Source organism: Giraffa tippelskirchi, chromosome 4, assembly GCF_054371585.1.
Source record: "Giraffa tippelskirchi isolate mGirTip1 chromosome 4, T2T-mGirTip1v1.2.pri, whole genome shotgun sequence".
Classification (NCBI taxonomy): Eukaryota; Metazoa; Chordata; class Mammalia; order Artiodactyla; family Giraffidae; genus Giraffa; species Giraffa tippelskirchi.
The window spans coordinates 159409249-159435616 of NC_137278.1; the positions used below are offsets into that span (position 1 = coordinate 159409249).

The 26368-nt window shown below is 38.5% G+C and overlaps 1 long non-coding RNA gene across 1 annotated transcript in view; it reads left to right on the top strand.

Annotated features, from left to right (window-relative positions):
* LOC145546956 (uncharacterized) overlaps positions 1–26053 on the top strand; it is a 96957-nt gene extending 70904 nt beyond the window's left edge. The window contains exons 12-15 of the long non-coding RNA XR_014083414.1: positions 16000–16204; positions 25002–25164; positions 25261–25507; positions 25829–26053. This is a non-coding gene — a long non-coding RNA (uncharacterized LOC145546956). The remainder of the gene's footprint in view (positions 1–15999; positions 16205–25001; positions 25165–25260; positions 25508–25828) is intronic.
* Positions 26054–26368: the final 315 nt, after the last annotated feature.

Sequence of the window (26368 nt, forward strand, 5' to 3'; positions counted from 1 at the left end):
ACAGAATTTCAACAGTTCTAAACATATCCCTATATCTACCCACAGGGCCTAGAAAAGTGCCTGATACAAGTAGGTACTGAGGAAATATTTGTTAAATTGGATTGAAAGTGACTATTACCATTAAATAAAGCTTGGGATACTAACTAAACCCAATGCTTCATTTAAAGGCCTGGTGTCTGTACTAAGAAATAAACTAAGAAATAATGTTTTAGACTTTCTAACCTTAGAGTTCAAAAAAAGAAAGGAGAAGTTGAGAGAGAGGAATACAGGTGTAGAGATAGTTATATTTTCCCATATGCATGTTAGGATTTTTTGTTAAATGGTCCACTTTTTTCCTTTTCGTAGCTTTACCTCTAGGCCTATCAACCTCTCCCAATCCTGACTTGTTAGTCACTGGTCACTTATAACCTACCAACAGGGAACCTAGCTTTTCTGACCTGATTAGAATATTTAATCAAAATGATGCAATTGGATCTTGTCTATAGGAATACAGGGAAAATAATTCACAATATTCATTTTGAAAATGAATGGAAAAGCAACTTAAGGGCACTAAATAGAACCAGGAAAGGTTAAAAGTGTTTGCAGGAAAATAAGAAATTCTATTGTGATTCTAACTACAAATGAAAGTACTTGGCAGCAGAGAAAATTAAAGTGTGTGATAAGATGAGATATACTGAGAGCATCTCTCCTAAGAGATGCTACGCAAGACGGGAGAGCAAGTTTGACCAACACCTCTTCAAATGAGATAAATACTTGAGCATTCATTAACCATTTGAGTCCTGTTTGATGATGATTAAACCCTTAGGCAGATGTGAATCAACTTTACTATGTGGAAACATTGAGGAAAACATTTATGAAAAATATGATCCAATTTCTGAAAATACAGGCCAATTAAAGCTTGAGATTTTTTTATGCTGTCTGCATGATGTATATATTAATAAGGATGTCTAGCCTCTCATTCTTCATCTTCTTAAGCAAAAGCGGATTTTTACTTATTGACATAATTCTGAAGAATCTAGTTTTTCTCCAAAATTATACATTTTTTTGCATAAATGTGCCTAATTACCTGAATTCAGTTTTGATTAGCAGTGTTAATTGATGCAGCTGTGGATGGTATCTGTTTACCTAAATTACCATGTGCAAACAGCAATATGTCTGGAAGTGAATATGCTAAACTGAAAATACTAATTAGCTAGGGCAGATTGTTATTCAAGTCACATCGTAGGGTTTTCTAATGAAAGCCTGGATGTGTCAGGGCTTTATGATATTCAGACAGAAATGTCTATATTACATATGATTTCTAAATTTAATTCATAAGAACAGATGGGATGTCAGCCAGGGTTCTTCTGCCCTATTCCAGTATTAATGTGAATATTTTACTCAACTGGAGATATATTCATATGTTTTTTGTAAGAAACTGGTTGTGTGCCTTTGTAAGAAACTGGTTGTGTGTTTTGACTATGTGCCAGCTTTGCACATTCAGAAACATCTATTTCTTGACCAATATATTCCTAGATGTTATCTACCTACTGTCCCAAAGAGGAAGATAAATAAAACATCTTACAAGTTTAATCACATCAGTTGGCTAATTTAATGAAATCAAATAGCAGAAAGTTTAGTTAGAAAGCTTACATTGAGTAATAATTTATGTGTGTTTTCTTGCATTCCAAATTAATAATAGTAATAATAATAATAAAAATTTTGCTTATGGGAATCTTAAGAATCAGCAAGCAGTTTGCAGGGCTGAAAGGTGATTTCTCATTGTCTTCAGATTTTCTTGCATCTTTAATCATTTAAAAATGAATAGAAAAGCAGTGCTTATTTTCAGCTGCCAAGTTTTGAAGTATTGCAGCTTTTTCTGTGTCTGTGGTTCCTATTCCCTTTGTCCTAAAGCATGATCTGCTTTGCGTAAGGATTCTCTCCAAAGAAAGCATTAATCTTTTACTGTCTGCTGAGGTACTCAGTGCTCATTAATTGCAGTGTAACTTAGATGTACCCAAAGATTATAGTACAAATCCTGCACATCATGTAGTGAAGAAATAATGGACCCATATTCCTTTTCCCAAGAGGCAAAATAACTATGCTTAATGCATAATAAGTCTCTTCTTCCCAAAGGCTGTGAAAATAAGGCCTTTTGACTCAAACTGAAGAGTTTAAGATCCCTTATTAGATGTTTTAAGATGCCATGAGCAAAATGGGGATAATTTTCATGATGCAAATTTGAACATAATTATAGTTTGGCATATTTAATTTAGGTTTAAATAAGAATTATAATTACCAAAAATTGAATTATTTCAATTATGCTAATTTCTATCCCCAAAGTTTTGTGTAATGTGGGTTCTCTAGGATAGGTTTAGATCCAGCAAAATTACAATGGAATCTACTACTGAAAATAAGGAATTTGTGAAAATGACTCTGCTGTAGTTACATTTTAGCAGCAAAATGTTAAAGCACTGTTAACTGGCCCAGGAGAACATGAAGTGCTCGAAATAGCTTAAATCAAAGTAGAGAAAAGGAACATAATGCACTGCTTGGACCCTTTGCATTCCATTTTCTGTATCACTACCAGTTGTAGCATATTATTGTTATTTGTTGTCTAATCAATAAAGCTAATCCCAGTATTTTTAAAATAAAATACATGGATGTGACAGTTATGATTATTTAATAGTACACTTTGAAAAGTCACCTTCAGAATTGTCTTGCCTTTGATAACCATTTGACATTAGGCTTTTCAATGAGGCTTAAGGTAAGATCCCTCTATTCTCCTAATTTCTTTATTCTTGAAAGCTCGAGGAGGAAGGTTTTCTTTCCCAGTGGCTAATTGTAGTTTGCTATATTGTTCTGTGGACAGTCCAAGAAAGTTCATTGTTATGAAACCAAAGTGTGTTTGTGTATGTATGTGTGTACACACATTCATCAAATCACCTAAGTGAAGAGTTGAATTCAATCACTAGAGCCAGTCAACCAGTTTGATTGTCAGGTGTGTTTACTTTCTGTGCTGCTGGATTCACCAAAGCAACTGCTGAATTAATGTAACTCTGCTTTCCAAGCATAGATAAAAGAAGAAAAATCCTCTCTAGAAAGTTCAGCCATTGCTTTCATTAAAAGCAGTGTTTAGGGAACTCTTTGCTCACCATGAGATTCTGTAAATACTGTAGTAAATGAGTTTTTGTTAGTTTGTTTCCATGTATGGACATGAACTTGTTCTGTGTCATCATCTTTTCTAGAATCTTTGTTGACCCATGTGAGCATTTCTATGTAAGAACCTTAAAATGGGAAAACAAGTCAGTGATGTGAAACATGGAATGGAGTTAAGGCATCTTATCAGACATTTCAATGAATTGTCTTTAGGCAAATCACTTAACTTCAGGGTGCAAATTAGTTAATTTTAAGAATAAATATAGCTCTCTTTCTGACTTATTAAGGATTTATCACTTGTGCTCAAGGTTCAATGGATCTGTAAATGAAATGTATGAATCTTTTCTTTGAACTCTAATTGGCATGTGGGGGAAGCAGGTCAGACTGAGTTAAAGGCTGAGGGACTTAATCCTTTGAAGAAATTTTTACTTAGTTTTATTGCTTCTAAGAATTGCTAATATATTCTAAGATGAATTTGATGCTTTGCTTCATATATGCTGGTTCATTTGCAAAAAGGTAGACTGTAGTCTCCCTGAGGGATATATTTTACTTCTTTGTTAAATCTTCCCTCTGTCTTCATATACAGCTTTATCACAGAACAAGTGTTACATACAAGGGTTCTCCCTGGGAAAACTGTGGCCACTAGTGAGTAAAAATCATGGCCATTAACCCCATTTATAAATCTCAGTAACTTATGTTACAAGAAACTATGTATTGTCTAGCCTGGGGACTGGAAACCCTCTGAAGACATTTAAAATTTTTTAAGCTCCTGTGTATTTTTGATCAGTTTATGTTCTGGTCAAAGGAACCCTAACAATTCACAAAGGATAGAATTCATCTGAACTTACTCCCTGAAAAGTATAACATAGGCTACATTTGAATTAATGCAAATTTCAAATGAATGGAATTTGAATTGGTAAACAAAACTTGATAGAAAGACAGACCTAAATGCAGATTTTGCCTGTCATGTGTCAGCAGTGTGATCTTGGGGCATTTTTCTCAATTCTTCTGGGCCTTAGTTTACCCATGTCACAGAGAATCATACATACTTACAGGGGTGTTATGATGAGCAAATTATATAATGTATGCAAACACCTTAACCTGATGCCTGTCATCAAGTTGACAATAAATAATAGATATAATTACCATATACAATACAGTGGTTCTATATTAAAAACCAACAGAAGCAATTAGAGAAATGCTTTTAATGTGGCATTCATTAACTCTTAAAAATTTTATCCATTAAAGTGATTAAAATTCCCCACCAATATATACATACAAGCCCATTTTATCACAGGCATATATTTGTATGTAAACATATGTGTATACACATACACATATAATTTGTATAAGAGTGAAATTAAACACCTGGTTTCCCAAGGTATATGGTACATGAGTTTTCTTTTCCAGTAGTTTCTTACAGCTACCTAACACTTCATAGCTCAAAAATTATTCTGTACACATTATCATATGTAATCTTCACAGTAACAAGATAAAGCAAATGGCATTTCATTCTTCTTTATAAATAATTTATGCAAAGATGCTAAGTGACTTAACCAATGCCTCTTACTATATTGAGGGGTGGGGCAGATAGGGGATGAGGCAACTCGGAGTCTTTATCTGAACTGTTTGGAAAAAAGAAGCTAACGATGCTGTTTCTCCATGCAATATTGGTAGAGGAATGTCCTAAGAGAATATTACTACATATCTGTATAGGAACCAAGGATGAGTATATTATGAAATCCAGGACATTATCCAGATTTTGACAGGTGGAGTGGAATTTGTTTCTCCTCAACAAATTTGTATTAAGATATTCTGACTCGTTGCACTGTTTGCACTAGTTAGACATTCTCTTTTCCACAGTTATTTCTAGGGCTTATGTGGGTCTTATTTGCAAAAGCTAGGACCAAGAACTTAGGTCCCAGGCCTGGAAAAAGGCCCAGAGGTCCACACATGAGTGCACATCTAGGGATTTCTTAAGAAGTTAGCACCTGGAGCCAGATTTACTGAAAAATATATTCTTCCTTCATGTAAGGAGCTAGCATAGGAGAAGGGAAAGGCCCGCAAATGCCATCTCACCCATTTATAATTTGTTATGCTAAGTTAAATTATTTCACTGATTCAACAGATATCTTACAAATACCTTGCATGTGTGAGATATTGCAGAAAGCACTGTAGGTATACAGAACTGAAATTTAGAAAGATTCAATGCCTTCAAGAATTTTAAATAACCATCCTATCATTGTATACCTATTATTGCAACAGTGATGTACTTTGGGTGGTAAATTTTTCCTCCTTTAATTCTAAAGATATTAAATAATGCATTTGTCCATTCATGTATTCATTCATTTAGAATTTATTCTTTCCTGCACTGAGTAGTGGAACGTGAATGTGGTTTTTGAAACTGGATGGCCTGGGTATATATAGATCATTGTGCTGGCTTAGTCCCTCAGTCATGTCTGACTCTTTGTGACCCCGTGGACTCTAGCCTGACAGGCTCCTCTGTCCATGGGGATTCTTCAGGCAAGAATACTGGAGTGGGTTGCCATGCCCTTCTCCAGGGGATCTTCCCAACCCAGGGATCAAACCCAGGTCTCCCACATTGCAGGTGAATTTTTTACTGTCTGAGGTACCAGGGAAGCCATTTAATTCTCCTCTAATTATAGGTGGGGCAAATTATTTGAATCTTCAGCTTGCTTATCTATAAAACTGGATTGATCATAAAAAGATTGATTTGGGAATTTATAATATGTAGAAGGCACTTCCCATGTTGCAGGGCACTCCTGAGTGCTATGATTTCTTGAACATGAATGCTCTTCCACTGGAGGGACATTAAAGTAGTTGGAATGGATATACACATACCTAGAGCAACTAGAGAATTCTAACAGGTGAGTAAGTATAATCTAACAGGATCCAGCCCCCATAGGTGCTGACGAAAGATCTTTTTATTAGAGAAGAGGAAACAGTAGCAAAAGTGCTTTCTGAATGATGTGGCTCGAGATTCTAGCCATACCTTTTTCAGTATATGCATGCAGCCTGATGACCATCTCCCTGGAGACCACGGTTAATTTAGGAACCTACAACATCTGTGCAGCTTAAATAGGCCCAGAGCCCAAACCTCAAAACACATAGAGCATGATTTCTTATTCAGTGCAATTGAATAGGACAACATCCATACCTGGGCTTTGATTCATAAAGTATACAGACCTAATTGACACCAAGTTGTTGCCTTTTCAGATGGCATGCATGGTAGAGTTCTGGTGTGTTTGGACTTCTTCAAAGGTTCATATCCAGAAATTTCAAATTAGATTTTTGTCATTAGCTTGTCAAGCTTGTCTTAAGCCCACTTAATGAGGTCTGCCAGTGGAATGCCTTTTATGTTCTGTGGCCTTTATGCTTAGTCTCAGCTACTCTCAACTGTGGCTGAGAAGTTAATGAAGTTACCACAGTGCTCGCTTGTCTGCTGCTTTTGAAAACACACCTCGTATGTGTTTGGGTATTTAAATTCTGTTTTCTAGCTTTTAGGGTTTATATTCTCGTAGTGCATTCAAGTGCTATGGAAATAAGACCAGATGGATGTGACAACCAGCCATTCGGGAAATTACATACACATTACATTTTTGAAAACCAGTGTACATATGTCTTTCTGGATGCATTCATATGCTGGATTATTTTTGTTGCATCCAAATGGTTGGGATTTCAATGAACCAGTTACCTAGAATGTCAACTGGAGAATTCCTTTCAGAGGAAGAGCGTGGCCTGCAGTGAGCCATTTTGTCAAACACAGCTGAATATGGAAACAGAGTAAAGGTCACTCTGCATTTCTCTGTTTTTGTTTAATTTTCTCCTTAGTAATCTTCACTACAGACATTTTACTATAAATTTTTTTGTCTATCATCCCCCTAGAATGTGAACTCCATAAGGTCAGGAAATTTTAATACTGTATGTAGTGTTTAATACTGTAGTGCTCGACATATCTTAAGCATGCTGTATGTGATAGTGAATAAGTTGGCTGTGACTGAGATAATGAAATGGTATTTAATTCCCCCTTGTGCTAAAACCAGTATAACATGCGAGTTTTCTTTTGCCTCTTCAATGAGGTACATATGATTGTGAATAATGATGAATACCTAAATGCATAATGTTCACTATGTATCAGGCACTGTTCTAAGCACTCACAAGAACCTTTAGTGTCAGTTCAGTTCAGTTCAGTCACTCAGTCGTGTCTGACTCTTTGCATCCCCATGGACTGCAGCACGCCAGGCCTCCCTGTCCATCACCAACTCCTGGAGTTTACTCAAACTCATGTCCATTGAGTCAGTGATGCCATCCAACCATCTCATCCTCTGTCATCCCCTTCTCCTCCTGCCTTCAATCTTTCCCAGCATCAGGGTTCTTCCAATGAGTCATTTCTTGGCATCAGGTGGCCAAAGTATTGGGGTTTCAGCTTCAGCATTAGTCCTTCCACTGAATATTCAGGACTGATTTCCTTTAGGATGGACTGGTTGGATCTCCTTGCAGCCCAAGGGACTCACAAGAGTCTTCTCCAACACCACAGTTCAAAATCATCAATTCTTCAGTGCTCAGCTTTCTTTATAGTTCTTGCCTTGAGATCCCCATGAAATTTTTGGAGAATGGAATAGCAAACCACTTCAGTATTCTTGCTTTGAGAACCTTTAGTGTGGGGGCTGTTATTCTCTCTATTTTATGGATTGGGATATTTGAAGCACAAATACTATGATGTGACAGCCCAAATTCATACTTATCAGCTTGCCCTTGTATGTTTCATGTGCTATTAAAATGTGGCTTCCAGGGTTTGAAAATAAGTCATCTCAGGAATTTATCTACTTTTTTCCATTAGCAAAATTATCACATAACCATGATTTATTAGTTCTGTGCTATTCTTACATATGCTCTTCAGCTCAACCCAGTGGGGCAAGGAGAATTACTCATAATTTACTCTAAGAAGTGGGAATCTGTAGAGGCAATTGCTTTTCTTATTTTACCTTACCCTCTTCATTGATTTGCTTCCTTATGTGCTCCTATGTGGAAAAGAGACTAGATGATAAGTGCTGTACATAAATATTTCAAGTTTCTGTGCTCGTTAAGATATTATGATGACAAGCCCAGTGCATATTGTCAAGCTAAATGAAACTGTTGGTATTGGGGATTTTATCTCAGCTCACTCATGGTTAGTCACGTTTCATTCTTACTGAAACAAATAGTGATGGAATAATCAAATTTAGATTTGAGATAAAAGCATAGAACTTCAATCAACAAATGTGTCTCCCAATTGGGTTTATTTAGGTTGATGAAAGATAAGTTTCTATACCTTAGCACAGACCTCTCATGGTGGTATAGGGTTTGTCTCAGGTGAATGCCAGAATAGAATTGTTAATTCCCTACTACTTGGCAAAAATCACCTCCAGAAACGAAGGTATTCAGGGTGTGGACAGTATATAGAACGAAATGGCAACAGATCTTCAGAATAGCAATTTTCAGGGAGATGCTTTTGTGTATTGAGAGACCAGTGGTCCATAGCCCTAAGGACCATATTTACACTAGAGCTGGGGATTGTGTTCATTACCTGTGTATTTCCCTGAAACCTTTCTTATTCTCTGTCCACAGGGCAGTATTATTTTACCAACTCGTTTCCCTGACACATTCTGACATTAGTCCAGGTGTTCAAATCAAACTTCCTCCATTCCTTCTTTTCCTGACTCTATAAATTCCATGAAATCCCATTCACAAATGAAATACCTTTATTTGGGGTTTACATAGTCCATTTATTTCTTTTGTGTAATCTGCATTTATGTGGTAAGCAATTTTAGTATTACTTAATATGGTAGGTTATACCTGAATGGTCTACTGGTTTTCCCTACTTTCTTCAATTTAAGTCAGAATTTGGCAATAAGGAGTTCATGATCTGAGCCACAATGGGAGTGAGAAATAGGTTTAAGGGACTAGATCTGATAGACGGAGTGCCTGATGAACTATGGACGGAGGTTTGTGACATTGCACAGGAGACAGGGAGCAAGACCATCCCCAAGGAAAAAAAATGCAAAAAAGCAAAATGGCTGTCTGAGGAGGCCTTACAAATAGCTATGAAAAGAAGAGAAGTGAAAAGCAAAGGAGAAAAGGAAAGATATACCCATTTGAATGCAGAGTTCCAAAGAATAGCAAGGAGAGATAAGAAAGCCTTCCTCAGTGATCAGTGCAAAGAAATAGAGGAAAATAATACAATGGGAAAGACTAGAGATCTCTTCAAGAAAATCAGAGATACCAAGGGAACATTTCATGCAAAGATGGGCTCAGTAAAGGACAGAAATGGTATGGACCTAAAAGAAGCAGAAGATCTTAAGAAGAGGTGGCAAGAATACACAGAAGAACTGTACAAAAAAAGATTTTCACAACCCAGATAATCACAATGGTGTGATCACTCACCTAGAGCCAGACATCCTGGAATGTGAAGTCAAGTGGGCCTTAGGAAGCATCACTATGAACAAAGCTAGTGGAGGTGATGGAATTCCAGTTGAGTTATTTCAAATCCTGAAAGAAGATGCTATGGAAGTGCTGTACTCAATATGCCAGCAAATTTGGAAAAATCAGCAGTGGCCATGGGACTAGAAAAAGTCAGTTTTCATTCCAATTCCAAAGAAAGGCAATACCAAAGAATGCACAAACTACCGCACAATTGCACTCATCCCACATGCTAGCAAAGTAATGCTCAAAATTCTCCAAGCCAGGATTCAGCAATACGTGAACCGTGAACTTCCACATGTTCAAGCTGAATTTAGAAAAGGCAGAGGAACCAGAGATCAAATTGCCGACATCCACTGGATTATCAAAAAGCAAGAGAGTTCCAGAAAAACATCTACTTCTGCTTTATTGATTATGCCAAAGTCTTTGACTGTGTGGATCACAACAAACTGTGGTAAGTCCTGAAAGAAATGGGAATACCAGACCACCTGACCTGCCTCTTGAGAAATCTATATGCAGGTCAGGAGGCAAGAGTTAGAACTGGACATGGAACAACAGACTGTTTCCAAATAGGAAAAGGAGTACGTCAAGGCTGTATATTGTCACCCTGCTTATTTAACTTATATGCAGAGTATATCATGAGAAATGCTGAGCTGGATGAAGCACAAGCTAGAATCAAGATTGCTGGGAGAAATATCAATAACCTCAGATATGCAGATGATACCACCCTTATGGCAGAAAGTGAAGAAGAACTAAAAAGCCTCTTGATGAAAGTGAAAGAGGAGAGTGAAAAAGTTGGCTTAAAGCTCAACATTCAGAAAACTAAGATCATGGCATCCGGTCCCATCACTTCATGGCAAACAGATGGGGAAACAATGGAAATAGTGGCTAACTTTATTTTTGGGGGCTCCAAAATCACTGCAGATGGTGATTGCAGTCATGAAATTAAAAGATGCTTACTCCTTGGAAGGAAAGTTTTGACCAACCTAGGCAGCATATTAAAAAGCAGAGGCATTACTTTGCCAACAAAGGTCCATCTAGTCAAGGCTGTGGTTTTTCCAGTAATCATGTAAGGATGTGAGAGGTGGACTGTAAAGAAAGCTGAGCACCGAAGAATTGATGCTTTTAAACTGTAGTGTTGGAGAAAACTCTTGAGAGTCCACTGGACTGCAAGGAGATCCAACCAGTCCATCCTAAAGGAGATCAGTCCTGGGTGTTCACTGGAAGTACTGATGTTGAAGGTGAAACTCCAATACTTTGGCCACCTGATGTGAAGAGCTGACTCATTTGAAAAGACCCTGATGCTGGGAAAGATTGAAGGCAGAAGGAGAAGGGGATGACAGAGGATGAGATGGTTGGATGGCATCACCAACTCAATGGACATGAGTTTGGGTAAACTCCGGGAGTTGGTGATGGACAGGGAGGCCTGGAGTGCTGCAGTCCATAGGGTTGCAAACAGCTGGACACACTGAGTGACTGAACTGAACTGAATATGGTAGGATATCAATTCCTGCCCCTACTAACTGAAACAATTTATGCAGAATTGCTTAAAAGCCTGGTAAATGACATCTGTTATTAGGCATCTGTGCCTTGTAAACGTCCTCAAATACACTGGAGGAAAACTAAAGAAATCCATTTTATACAAGAACTTTTGGATGAACCCATGATTTTTCCCATTCAGTGTCAGATAACCAAAATTATATGTTTATGATTTAAGTTACACTCTTGGACTTTGATATCATACTCACTCTAGTCTGCTCCCTCAAATATTTCCTTTATATATTATGAAATTAACTGGTCCTCATCTAACAGTCAGGTGTCCCAGGTGGCACTAGAGGTGAAGAACCCACCTGCCAATGCAGGAGACATAAGAGACACAGGTTCGATCCCTGTGTCTCCAGAGGTCGGGAAGATCCTCTGGAGGAGGGCGTGGCAACTCACTCCAGTATTCTTGCCTGGAGAATCCCATGGGCAGAGAAACCTGGCAGGCTATAGTCCATGGTGTCGCAAAGAGCGAGACATGACTGAAGCAACTTAGCACACACATCTAATGATATACACCCATCATTATAATATGGCACTGTATTTTTATTGCCCTAAAATCCCTGCTCTGCCTATTCATTTCTCACCTCCCCAACCCCATCCTTGGCAACCACTGATCTTTTCTCTGTGTCCATAGTTTTGCCTTTTCCAGAACTTCATATAGTATTGGCTTGTTTCATTTAGTAATGTGTATTTGAGGTTCCTCCTGGTCATTTCTGGCTTGATAGCTCATTTCTTTTTTAGTGTGAATAATATTCCACTGTCTGAATATACCACAGCTAACTTATCCATTTGCCTACTTAAGGACATCTTAGTTGCTCAGGTCATGGAATTTGATTAGGAAAAAATCCTAGGGATATAAAGGTTCTATTCATTAATGTTTCTAATATTGCAGTAATGTTACTATGACTCCGCGCAAATATGTCTAACAGCTTTAGCACTGAAGAGATGAATGGGGTGTGGTTTTTATAAATTATATGTGTTGTTTGGTGGAATGAGAAATAAGAATAGCCCAGTTCTTATTTAAACAACAGTATACCAGGTGACAAAACATTCAAGATAACAGCAAGGCCATATCTGTGGGTGTAACACTGAGAGCTTAGTCATTGCAGGCACAAGAGTAAGTGGGAAATGGAAGAGGCTGGTTTAGGAGAACTGAAGGAGATATACTTCAATCATTATTATGACCAACTAACTATTGTTCTTTTTCTATCTTACACCCCAAATTTAAATGTCATCTTTATCCTCCAAGCGCTTGTATCATAGAAGAACATCAATATTTTTGTTAACTTATTTTTCCTTATCACTGAGAATATTTGTGTGTGTGTGTGTGTGTGTGTGTGTGTGTGTATGATGATGATGATGATGATGAAGATTTAGTCTTTTAACACCTATGGTTTTAATCAAAGAAATGTTAGTGCCAGAGTAAATTTTTGTGACTTTGTCTATTTTGTTGTTGTGAGAGTGAAGAAAAAATATTTTGATCCTATAAAGAGCAAATGAAGAAAATTCATCTAACTGAATATTAAAAATAACCAGTGGAGGTTGACTCAAAAGGTTTGCATTTATTTGGTCAAACTCTAACTGACTCTAAGTTCTGAAAGCAGAAACTTTGGAGGAATAATGATAGAATGATTTGGGAATGTCGACCGAAGGGGAAAAAGATATTACAATCTGCACAAATAGAGGGCTGCTCATTCCCTGCTACTCACCTCTGAAAATGATGCTAGAACAAACACATATGCACATCATTAGCTTTAAAACCAGGCCCTGTAACAAGTCAAAATATCCTTATGGGAAGAAATCGGTAGACCCTCAAATCCTTTTTCGATTTCAGAAGAGAACATGTTTTACCTTATCGTATGACTGGTAGAGTATTGAGAATACCTGTTGTATACATGTGTTTTTATTTGATTTGTGAAACAGGCCCTTTCCCTTTATAGCCATAGGAGCCATTCTCAGAAGGCACACAGGCAATCAAAATATTTTCAAATCCCGAGAGCGACAGAAACGCTAGCTTTCGGTTTATTCACTGGGCTGTGCCTTTCTAAACATTTTCTTTTTTTAAACTGGCCCTAAAGGGCAATAAACTAGGCCTCCACTAAGCCTGAACAAATAGAAAAGATGAGGATTAAGTGGAATGTCATGCAAGAATGTCATGCAGATGGGGTCTGTCTCAAGACTGATGGCCCATAAGGTAAGTTTAAACAGGACTGTTGCTCTGTGTTCATACCAATCAGCCAAAACTTACTCAGAAACATATTTATTACAGACTCAAGTAGGTAGCATATTTGTTAACAAAACATACATATGAGGGGTTTTCTTTCTCAGTTCCCTCCCTCCCAATCTCATTACTGTGGTCAGCAGTGTGCTGTGTCTTAATAAAGCAATATAAACGTTGAAGAAATTGATGGGTAATTTTTTTTAACTGAAAATGTAACTGTTGACTTAGAAGCAGGCATTGATAACAAAGGATAGTTTCAAGACCAGTGCTCTGCAAAAGAGAATGAAAATGATAAGCCAAGTTGGAATTTCAAATCTCTGCAGAATTCAGTATTTTGTAATGAATGTTTCCTTTGCTGTTTTATATTCCAAGAGACCAGGTTAAGTAATTAGCATCCATTAAAAGTTCAAAGTTGAAAACAAATTGAAAAAATCAAATGGCATTATTGGCAAAAGAGCCTTTCCTAAAGTTCTAAATGCTTAATTGAGAGCCATTAAAAGTAACGAAATATTATAAGAATTGAAATAATGCAGATAGTGTCCAAATATGGGGACATCGGCTATGTTTTGACACCCCAGCATGGAACTTGGTCAGGGAATTCACCTGTGTCAGATAATTTAAGATGTAGTTGACAAATCTTGACTTCCCTTGAATTATAGAAAATATTTGTGCACTACTGTCAGTTGCTGCAAAGTTAAATTTAAACACACACACTTGGCTTTGTGAGATGAAATTTATCTGTAGGATCTTAATTTTCTTGCCTTTATTATTTCCAGTGCAATTTATGCTGTCACCTTCATAATCCCCTGCCACCAGGGATACAAGACAAAACATACTTTTGTAGTATCTCTCCTTAATCAATGTCTTTTGGCCATATGTTCACCCACATATCAGCCAAGTAGAATTGGGGAAGTGTGGTTGAAAAGTAGGCTTACCAAATCCCCGAAACCCTAAATTATTGAGTTTTCACCTAAGTTGCTGAGGAAAGTAAGTTGAACTACCTTTATTGAGCACCTATTATATTCCAGCTTATATATACAGTTCTGTTCAGTCACTCAGTCGTGTCCAACTGACTCTTTGCGACCCCATGGACTGCAGTATGCCAGGCTTCTCTGTCCATCACCAACTCCCGGAACTTACTCAAACTCATATCCATTGAGTCAGTGATGCCATCCAACCATCTCATCCTCTGTTGTCCCCTTCTCCTCCCACCTTCAATCATTCCCAGCATCAGAGACTTTTCAAATGAGTCAGTTCTTCACATCAGGTGGCCAAAGTATTAGAGTTTCAGCTTCAACGTGAGTCCTTCCAATGAATATTCAGGACTGATTTCCTTTAGGATGGACTAGTTGGATCTCCTTGCAGCCCAAGGGACTCTCAAGAGTCTTCTCCAACACCACAGTTCAAAAGCATCAGTTCTTCAGTGCCCAGCTTTCTATATAGTCCAACTCTCACATCAGTAGGTGACCACTGGAAAAACCAATCCCTGCTATCCAAAAAGTAGAGCACCTCATGGCATAAACAAAGAAGCAGTTACCTGGGACACATCCTGGTAACTGATGCACAGAATAAATCGAGATAAAACACAGATGCTCACAGACAAGGTTCAGAGGAATGGAGCCTGTATGCAGAGACACAGAGCGGAGGGAAGGAACAGGGCGGAACTGATCTCAATGCAGGAATACACTGCCTCTAGAACAGCTCACTGCAGAACAAACAGCAAATACTCTTTTTGCTTTTCCCCTTTCTCCGTAAGAGCAAAAATCCCCTTTGGATTTCTAAAACAGATACTAATATGGGTCTTTCATAAAAGTGAATTGGCCTAAACTTTCAAAAATCAGAGGACACCTGTATAACCTCTGACTGATACACAACAACCCAGAAAAGTGTACCACACTGTCGCTATTTTATAGATGAGAAAACTGAAAAAGTGTGTTTAATGTGCTTTTCCAAGGTTACCCAGATCAGATTTTTAAATGAGGATTGACTCTAAAGACCATATTCTTCCTCTCACAACACAGCATGCTTTCTTACTACCTTGAGAGGCTATACCAATTCAAAGTATAAAAAGAATCATTGGTGTTCATGATCCACTGTTAACAAACACAAAGCCCTGTCCCGCTGGCCCCTGAGTCCTCCTGGTAATTGAAATGACCAAGCCTGACATTTCTTATGCCATCTTGGGGAAGAGATAACGTTAGCTAAAGGAGGGGAAAAATCAGAAAAAGTGAATATTAGTTCTGTCTACTTGTTGATGGCTCTTAGAGGAAATAAATGGAAGATACACATTTTCCTGTTAATTTTTTCTGTTTAAAAGAGAACGAGGGGTCTGGGGTGAAGAGCTAACAGAGAATACTGATGCTGTGATAATGAGCCAAGGAGCATTGGTTTAGGGCTTATTTCTCTATTGCCCTGGTCATTTCATCCTTCACAGAATGAGAATATCCTGTTCAGCTTTCAGGCTGGGGTTGTCATGCGAGAAGTGTACAATAATTTCATCCTTTTTTGTAACTTTCTTTTGGGGATAAGCATTTTGGTTTTCTACTGTTTATTATTTCAAAGGCATCTATATGCTAATATGTTTTATGCTAATTATTTTCATGTTTTCCCCTTAGGTTGTGCTTCATATCACCCACCAGGGAGGATCATCTCTCATGAAAACTTTCAAATTTGATTTTGAAAATTATTCAGAAAAATTTAAGCCATGCTATCTCCCAGGGTAGGAAAGAATATGCTCTAGAGACTTCTATAATTCAAAGGCAATGGACTGGGATAACATTTAAGTTATCAGGCTGCCAAAATCCTCTTGAGAACAGCCAGGTACACAAAACATTTAACACTGTGACATTGAAATGTGGGAAGAATAATTAAAGTAAAAATCTAGTAACAGGTTTTCAGAAATCACTAAAGTACTGTTTGATCTAGAGAGGAGAAAGGAAAGGCTGTTTTCATTCTCCACCACGTTTGAGGTGTGCTAACTGCTTCTATTACTATGAGTATCATGTTTTAATTGTATGTCAGCATTTCTTAGCGTCATTTCTAGAAATTTAATTGTAATGATATTAATGCCTGAAACTGAGTTTGTGTTTACAGGGAGAATAAGGTGAGAGAGGATTTCATATAATGAGCTAGCTTGATGTTTTCTTCCAGTTTTTTTTTTTTGTTACAGAGATTTTTTTTTAATGAAGTTTCAATTTAGAAAGTAGGTTACAATTTTGGAGGAAAAAAACCTAGAAGTCAGTCAATTAACCTGTCTTTAAAAATCTTTTTGCAGGCATCTTCTTTTGAAGATAGCCAAGTCTTAAAAACTGACTCTTCAATATGAGATATTAAAACTTTATTTTTAAAGTTTTTTATATTACAACTTTACATTTTTTCTTTGGTTAGGAAATGGACTTGTTTTGTTCCCAAGCACTTTAGGGATGCAAAGAAAAGGTCCCCATTTCCCACTCCTCCACATTGTTCTCCGTCTTGCTCTGTGAATAAGAAAAGAAAGGATTCAGAAGTGCTAGGGGAGTCACAGTCCAGATTTCATTTCATTTTGTGGGCTGTCTCTTTTGCACCTATTCCTCTCCCCACCTTTGATAGTTGCACCCCATTTCATTTCTCTTTTTTAAATGCTTTTACTTTTAGACCTCAACAGTGTCTTCAACCTGCAAGAAGTACAGCCCAGCTGCTGCTCTTTCTCCTCTTGATTCATTCTAATACCTCTTGAGCTCTAAGATAGCTTTGTCAGTAGGAGAGTTCACTTTTGGGCTTGGAAGAAAGCTCTCCCTCTGGAAGGGGGCCTGACAAGTAAGCTAGACTCTCCCCCAGGGAGGAAGGGCTCAGAGTTAGCTTCCAAAAGGCAGATGAAGACAGATACCTGGACAATCTGTTTTGGGACTGCCAACCAGCATTCCAACACATAACTGTCATCACCCCTCTCCAAACAGGAAGAATCATTGCTAGGGATATGTTTGGTAAATTGGTTAAAATAAATGATTGTAAGTTAAAGGTAAAATAACATTTTGTTGAAACCTGGCTGTGTTTGGTACATTCTGTTGAAATAAAAGACCTGCAGCAGTTTATGTGCTAAACCCTGGTGACCCATCATTATTTTCCTTTCATTCCATTTTTCTGTCAGTGACAATAACAAAATAGCTACACATTTTCCCTTTTAAAGTTGTGTTTAGAGAAGGATCCCTTGAGCTAACATATTCGATCTTAATGCAGCCCCAGCTGAGAAAAAAAACTTTCTCTTCTTGCTCTTCTCTGAACATAATTCAAAGGTAGTTCAAATAGAAAAGCAATTTGCGTTCAATTAGGCTCCAAATTTATGAGGTATAGGTGAACCATGCAATTTGATTAAGGAGGCTGCTACGAGTGTATTATTCCCTTCAAGAACTAAATTCCATGAGGACAGAAAGGAGATCTATCAACAACTGTTAGCCTGTAGTAGCTCTAGAGGGGCTTCTCAGGTGTCACTAGTGGTAAAGAATCAGCCTGCCAATGCAGGAGACATAAGAGATGCTGGGTTGGGAAGATCCCCTGGAGGAGGGCATGGAGACCCACTCCAGTATTCTTGCCTGGAGAATCCCATGGACAGAGAAGCCTGGTGGGCTACCGTCCCTAGGGTCGCACAGAGTCAGACACGACTGAAGTGACTGGGCATGCACGCACGCAGCTCTAGAAGGTGCCTGTGGTTGGTGCATTTGAAGCAAATATCTGGTGGGCTTGACTCTGTCTGTGTGAGCAGTGAGATCAGCTCAACACGGCTCCAGAAATGCTGTATGATCTGAGAAGAGTAGCACAACTGGGTTAACATGGCTTTGAAATGATAGGGACCAGAATTAGGAGAAGGCAATGGCACCCTACTCCAGTACTCTTGCCTGGAAAATCCCATGGACGGAGGAGCCTAGTAGCCTCCAGACCATGGGGTCGCGAAGAGTCGGAAACAACTGAGCGACTTCACTTTCATTTTCACTTTCATGCGTTGGAGAAGGAAATGGCAACCCACTCCAGTGTTGTTGCCTGGAGAATCCCAGGGACGGAGGAGCCTGGTGGGCTGCCATCTATGGGGTCGCACAGAGTCGGACAAGACTGAAGTGATTTAGCAGCAGCAGCAGAATCAGAGAAACTGGATTTGCATCCCATATCAGTACCTTAGAGTCATCTGACCTGGGTGAGTTTCTTGGCCTCATTCTCCCCATGGATAATATAAGAGTAAGATACATCCTGGCACTGTGTGTGTGTGTGTGTGTGTGTGTGTGTGTGTGTGTGTGTGTGTGTGTGTGTGTGTTAGTCATTCAGTCATGTCCAACTCTTTGCCAACCCATAGACTAGAGCTCCCCAGGCTCCTCTGTCCATGAAATTTTCCAGGCAAGAATACTGGGGTGGGTAGCCATTCCCTTCTCCAGGGAATCTTTCCCAACCCAGGGACTGAACCCACATCTCTTGTGTCTCCTGCATTGACAGATGAATACTTCACCACTGTGCCACCTGGGAAACCCGCATGGATAATAGGGGAGGAAAAAAACCATACTTATTGTGTTAAGTGGGATGTGAGGATTAAATGAGATGACATATTTTCATGGTACCCACAGCTCAGACATCCTCAATGATTGTTACTCCTATTATTATCACTATTCTTACTTTTAGGATTTTTATGATCATTATAATCATTAGTGGTATTAATAGCAATGTGAAAGATTCAGATTTTTTCCTTATGGAGAACTTAGCTGAAATTCAAAGATGCACACACTGGGTACTTTTTTCACTAGTAATACGTTTCCTATGAAATGAAGATGTGGACAGGCTTAAGCTTTAAATGATTCACTGGAATCCTCTGGAATGCCAATGATTCACTGGAAGTCTTTATACCATCAAAAGCTTTTGGTAAAACTTTTTTCACAGTCAAATCTAAGATTTTGCACAAGTTGAAAAAATATTTTAGGTCTACTAAATGTTATTGTTTGTATTAACCAATGCCAAATATTCAGTAATATAGAAAAAAAGTCACCTGCTCAATATTTTTACACTCACTGCCAAGAATTCAGCTATCTAGCTAATGAGCTGTCTATTTCACTTGTCTTTTCCGTACCTGAGATTATGAAAACTTCTAGTGTTGCTGGTATGAGTGGTCTTGTTGATTACAGGGTACGGTTTGAAATTCCCAAATCTCATGAGGTGTGGGATTGCTTAGAATAAAAGTGTTCTAGAGGAAAAGCCATCTTGCTGGTCAAAAAGCTCCCTCAGTAGTGAGCTGCCAGGTCATATTCATGGAGCCAGATCATCTTATGAAAGCATGCAGTCACGTCTCAAGGTCATTAGACATCTCACTTGCTCAAAAAACAGGAGAAGAGGAAATAGGTTTGCGCTTGCCTCCAAATAGGTGGCTGTTCCCATACAGAGAAGTCAGATGTTAATTAAACCATTGCAGGGTTAGAATAGATCATGTCATTCTGGTTTGAAAAGTCAGCATTGACTTCTAATTGCAGTTCCCCCCCCCCCACAAAAAAAAACAAAATCCACAAATGCATTTGCTTACAAAGGTTTTTTATCAAATGCAAGTCACATTTAAAGTAAAAAGAAAAATATTTTTTCGTTGTCTGTAGAACGACTTTAGTCACAACAGAGACTTCATTAAAATAATACCTTGAGTACATGTTTTAACTGTCATCCTTGGGATTTAATTTTTTATTTAATTTTCATCCTGTGCTTTCTCTCTTTCATGAAGCCAGCCCTCAAAGTAAATGCTTACAGTAAATTAACACTGGTGTATTTTAAGGTGTTTCATTTTAAATAGTCACACTTGGATTAAAGCGGAGTATAATTTACCTTTCATAGTGTTTAGCATGTAATAGAGGCTCAATAAAGAGCCATCACCAACAACATAGCATCTCTAGAGCTATAGTGATACTGTCCTCGATTTCCTTTCCGTTCTGTCGTTCTTCAGTGTAGTTGGTGTAATTTCCCCGTGAACGGGCAAGATTTCGGATTGTTCACAGTCACAAGTAAGAGAACAAAGTAAGAGAGATTTTCATTTATAAGATTGCCTTTCTCTTATCTACTAGTCTTGCCTCCCAGACTGTCTGTCTGTCTCTGGAAAGCAAAGTCAATAAAAATGATTAGAGCTGACATCTCACAAATGTACACCCTTAAACCATGAAGCAGTAATGCTGTGCAGGAAATATTTTTCTGACCTTTTCAAATTGCATCCAACTGTCTCGGGAATTTCTCAGTGACTAGAGGTAATAAGGTTCAATCCGTCTTACTGGCTGACTTCAAATTTAGTTCCCCTGAATCTCTAACTTATCTATTCTTTGCATCTTGGCTCTGGCTTCCATTCAGCATAGAAATCCATGCATTTCATCTTTTTTTCCCCTCCTCAGGTTTTGCAAAAAGATCACAGTGTGGAATCTACAACCGTGCCAACTCTCCATTTATTGCCTCTTCAAAAACAGCGTATGAGCATGGGGGAGCTTAGTGGGCATAATGTCTCTTCTGTAACCCTTATTGAATTTAATGAGCTTGTAGATTTCATCTCCATCTTACATCTTAGTTTTTACCTCAGTAATCTTCATGTAAAACTTTCCAACTTAACTATACCACAGGCACTCTATAGAATATTAAAGAAGCAAAAATACGTGAATTTCTTTTGTGTTGAATTGATTTTAGTTTTTCTTCTGTGAGTCCAAATGCTATGAACACACTCCCTGAGTAAGGATGGGAGTCATCCAAGTGTGACTTGCTAAAAGGCAGCTGGGCAGCCCCATTCTTCACTGTGTTCCCTGAAGGAGAACAGAAAACAGACGCTGGGGACACATTTCATGACCTCACCAAAGTGTTGGATGTCAGCAAGCCTTGACAAGGAGTTAAAAAGCTTGTCTTACTTTTCATATTTAGAGCATCTCTGTGCTGAATGTGACGTGGGGGAGATGTCAGTGTTTTCTCATTTGTAGGAAACACCAAATTCGACACATTTTGTTGCTCCCATCCATCGCCTTTGTACTGCCTTCTTCAGCAGTGATTAGAATCTTGGCTGAAATCTCCTGTGGTCAGTGGAGCTTGAACTCTCTCTCTGCTGCCTCTCTTGTCACAGGCAAACAGCCACCAGGAGGAGGACACCTTTTTGAAGTTGTCCTCCCAAGAGTGTGTATTTGTTTGTACAGTAATTGTCAAGTTTGATCATCACAAGATATTTGGCTTTATAAAAATGAGATTATTTCAAATAACCCTACTCAGAAAATAGATTTAGAGGGAAGAGGGTAAAGAGCAGACATTTTTAAAAATTCATAGTGATGCATGTTTTTTTCTTGAAAGAAAAAGTTCGTCTTCATAATATAGCTTAACTTTACCATTTTAGAAAATGGAGATAATGATGTTGATGAAAGTTAAAAGGTAACTTATAAAGTATGTTTAAGGATATGGTGTTTTCTTGCACTTGCTGTTTTGTCATTTGAAATTCAGTGTGTGCAGCTATGTGTGTGGAATGCAAAATAATTTGAATTTGGGGTCAGAAGGCAACAACTCCAAAACTGACTGGATTCTAGTTCTCCCTGGAGATGTCATCTCAGTAAATTGGAAACTTGGCCTATACCTATGGACTCTTTCAAAACAGAGTAGCTTAGTCAACTAGCTCTGATTATTACATATTTGGTGCCTTCTTTTTCCTATTTCTAAATAGGCCATATTCCCTACCCTTCAGGACCTGGACGTTAAACAAAACCAGTGTTCAGCATTTCCACTGAAAGTACAAACTGATCTGAATCTGCCAGAAGAAAGGAATGAGGTGATGCCGGGTCCCGTTTATAATGAGTTATTTTGCTTTGGTGGAGTTCTTAGAGATTGGGGAATGGTATAGGGACTTGTCAGGAACCTCCAGGTGATGAGGCACAAGAGGAATGAGTAGTCTAGTTAACAGTGCCATGAATAGTAATAATTGCCCCTTATTGACTGCCATCTACCAGGTAGATGTTACCATCAGTTACCAGTTACCATCAGTAACTCATGTAGCCTCCCTTAATCTTCATAGGAGCCCCATAAGACAGGTATAACCATCTTAGATTTACAGGGGCTGAAAGTGAGATCTAAAATGCTTAAAACTGAGTTTGTTTGTAAGTGGCAGGGGTAATGTATGAAGAGAATTATTTTTATATGGAAAGGAAAATAATTCATTTACTGAACTTGGCAAGTTTTTGACATTTTCTCCTCCTCTTTTTTCTTCTCCTCCACTACCTCCTTGCTTCTTCTTTTCTTTTCCTTCTCCTATTCTTTTCTCAAAGAAAGAATGAAATGAGGCCAAAACAGTAAAGCACTCTCTCCCACTGTGTCTTCAGCAAGACACCATTCTTCCTTGCATCCTCATAGAGTTGCTTTCAGTAGAGCTACATATAGCATTATTTGGGAAGTTTAATAAGGACTGAGCGTTCTGGCTAGTGGCTTATATTATCGCAACATAAAGTAATGTTTATTACCTTAAATAATGGTGATTATATGCTGTCCTCACAAGCTCACATTCAGTGCTGTCTAATCTGTCTTTCATCTGATTAATGATTAACCAGGGTGAAAGAATGGATGCAGAACACAGAAGTTGAAAAGTATTTTTGTGAGTAATCTGGTAAAACCTACTTCTGCAAATGTAATGTTTCTAAACCAGGATATCTAGAAAACTACATTCCTTCACATATACAACTAGGATCCTTTTTCTTCTTCTATCTGCTTCCCATCTCCATATTACAAAAAAACGCATTCTTGATGACCAAAGCAGGCTTCTTATTGTGGCCTTAGCTCATTGAAGATATCGACGCATAAGGATTAGATTTCACTCTTACAGGGATGCCTGGTATACTTCCATTTGACTCCTGGTGAAGGGGCTTGGCTATTTATTCTGGGTAAACTGGGTTTATGTTGCCTCAGCTCCGTCTGCTCTCTGATGCCAAGGCCAGCGACCTGAGGGGGCCGCCTGTGTTCTCGGCACATCAGACAGAAAACAAATTCAAATCTAAGCCGAGTGGTGGAATCTCAAAGCTCTGTCACCACTGTTCACAGCAAATCTATTTCTTCCTGGAGTGGGTGTTCTGAAATCTTGATCTGATCTGCATCTGACTTGAGATAAATAACCCTCTTGAAAAAATTTCAAACAGAACTATACAGGAAAGGCAGTAAAGCGTTAGACGGAAATATAATTTCAAGATCCCTCTCTCCCTCTGAGGTCTCTGGAATATGCATGTGATTCCAGGACAGAGTTCTTTCACGAAACTCTTTCTGTTTTGCACAAGGACCCTCCGAGTCCCACTATCACCTTTATTGGAAATAAACTCAAAATAATATAAACAAACAAGAATAGACTGTTCTGAAATGATCCGCTGCACACAGTTCATCCTTCCATTACTGCTGAAAGAAGAGAAATGACAGCGTCGGCTTTAAATCTGTAGACTGAGTGGTGGGCCCCTATCTGTCCTTCTGTGATAAAGAGGCAATCTCCCCTGATTGCTGGGATTCAGGAATACTTATTATTACTTAATTGGAACCCCACTGATGCCCTGTGGGATTTCCTCTCCTTGGCAAGGCAATATATCCATATAGACATACAGCATAACCACCATGGCCTACTGTAATATTATAGTCAGAAATATCAACATTGGGATCAAAATTAAACCAACACCTAGGCTAATAGAGTTTCTAGATCGTCTTTTGATATTATTAGGAGCTCACCATTTTTCTGTGTTTATCTTTGGATTTAAAGTGAGGCCAGCAGAAATTCAAATTGAATACCCTTTATCACAGTGTTTCCTTTTCTGTTTAATTCCTCTTTGCATTGCTCCCAGAAGTGAAGGGAGAACTGGTAAAATTACTGACAATTGTACTTTATGAGCAAGGACACAACAAACACCGGAGGTCTGGGCACTCTGTATAGAAATGGTATTGTTTTAGTCTATCTTTGTTCTACCTTCTCTCTTTTTAGGTGAATAAATTTAAGGTTAACTTTATGAAAATGCCTAGAAAGCCTTAATTTTACTAAAATTAAGTTAATGAAAATGAAATTGACAAGTAAATCCCTTTCATCTTAACTCTCAGTGCCCAAATAGGACTCGTTACCTTGGACATCAGAGGGCCACTTCATTGTCTTTATTTATGGTCACAGCATTTGCATTCATTTCTCTCTTGTGCTATTTTTATTTTTGTCATTGGAGTCCATGAAGACTTAATCATCAGCCCTCTAATTTTCCAGAAAAAAAAAAAAAGTTGATTTATCAAACTGGCGGCAGAAAAGGAAGAAGATCAATCTGACATTGTAGGTTAATAGTAGGGAACAAAACACATTCATAATTAGAAGAGAAAAGGACTTTCCTTGTTCATTCCAGTTTATAATAAAAAGCCCCTCGCCAAAGCGTCTTAGAAAATAATGCATTCAGACTGCGTCGAATTACCGCCTAGCAGATTCTATTTATCTGTAGCTTAAAAAGCAGCTGTGTTTTTGTAAAAAGCAATGAATGTGGCAGTCTTACTTAAAGGTAGAAGAAAAAGAACACCCCTTGTTTTGTAATAAGGGGATTTTCCATTTAAAAGAGAGAGCGAGCCTGTTGTGTGAAGTACGATTATTACATTCACTGTATTCTATCTCACCCACCAGGAGGCTAATAATGAAGGGGCCAGAGAAGGAGGCCAGTGCTACCAGGGTTATCTCGCAGCCTCAGATGTTGGATAAGTCGAAGAAGGCAGGATCGCTTCAGGATGACATTCAGAAGGCTGGAGTGATTACTGGGAAGAGAAAAGCCTACCTATTCTTTTCTAAGGTAAACAGTTCATTTCATCTGTCAGCTGCATGTTTTATTATAAAAAGATGTTTATATAAAGATAGCTCTAAAGTTTACCTTTAAAAATTATTTTAGGTGCCTGAATATTCCCCTGGCCTGCCTGTCCATGCACTGATGCATTATTAGCAACCTGCCTTAGACAAAGGAGGCACTCAGAGCCCTACCACACCTCAAACCACGCTTTGAAGGATCTGCCAAGCTCACTTTTAATCATGAGGAAGGAATTACCCACATGGAGTCAGCAGAAAATGAGAAAGTGGAGCTCGTGCTGCGAATAATTCCAGCAAGTGCCAAGGGGCTAGTTGAGGAATGGCTTCATGAGGTGAATATCTTTAGCTTGTACTTAGGGTTTGGGTAGCGTATAATCCTTTTCTCTTTTAGGAGCGATGACTATCCTAAGTGTCCTTCCCAACACAAGAGCGCTCAGAGCATTTGTCAGGCTGTTGACAGATTTGCTATCAATCTCGTCCTTGTTGTTATTTACTGTGACTAATTTTACATTTGCAAATATGCAGCAGTCCACTGGGGCTGCTGAGCCTGCAACTGTTAATGGCTGTGTGTATCTGTGTGAGTGCACGTCCGGTAATCCGTCTCTGTGTGCGTCTGTGCCCTTGTGCTCGTCTTCTCTCTGTTGTGCACATAGGTGGGGAGGACTGGCCAGCCGACGGGTTCTCAGATGTGGTCCGAGGCTTTTATTTGATTTTTGGACCGAGAAAAAAAGAACGTGTCACATCATGATGAATGGTCAATCTGAATTTTCAATTCGTACAGGAGAAGCGGGGAGGAGGCTATGAGCCCAGTGATGAGACTAACCTTTTCCCTTTGGGAAGAGCTTGATTCAAATTAAACATCACTTTCAGTGTGAAATTAGTTTGAAGGTCTCTCTCTCTCTTTTTTTTTTTTTTTTGGTGCCTGGTTTAACTCCTTGATGGGCTGCTCTTTCAGGGAGGAACCCTTCCGTCCACCTTTGTGCTTGTGTCTGTTCCCAGCAGCAGCCCATAGTTCTTTGTCCTTTGTTGTTCTGTTTTTCTAAAGATCAGGTCCAAAAAAAATTTTTTTACTATTTTCAAAACTCCCATTATTCACAAGATAACATTCTCCCTAAAACATGTTATTTCTTGATGTCCCAAACTCACATCTGAAATAAATAACGTTCTGCTTCAAAGGATAATCTTGCTGGGGA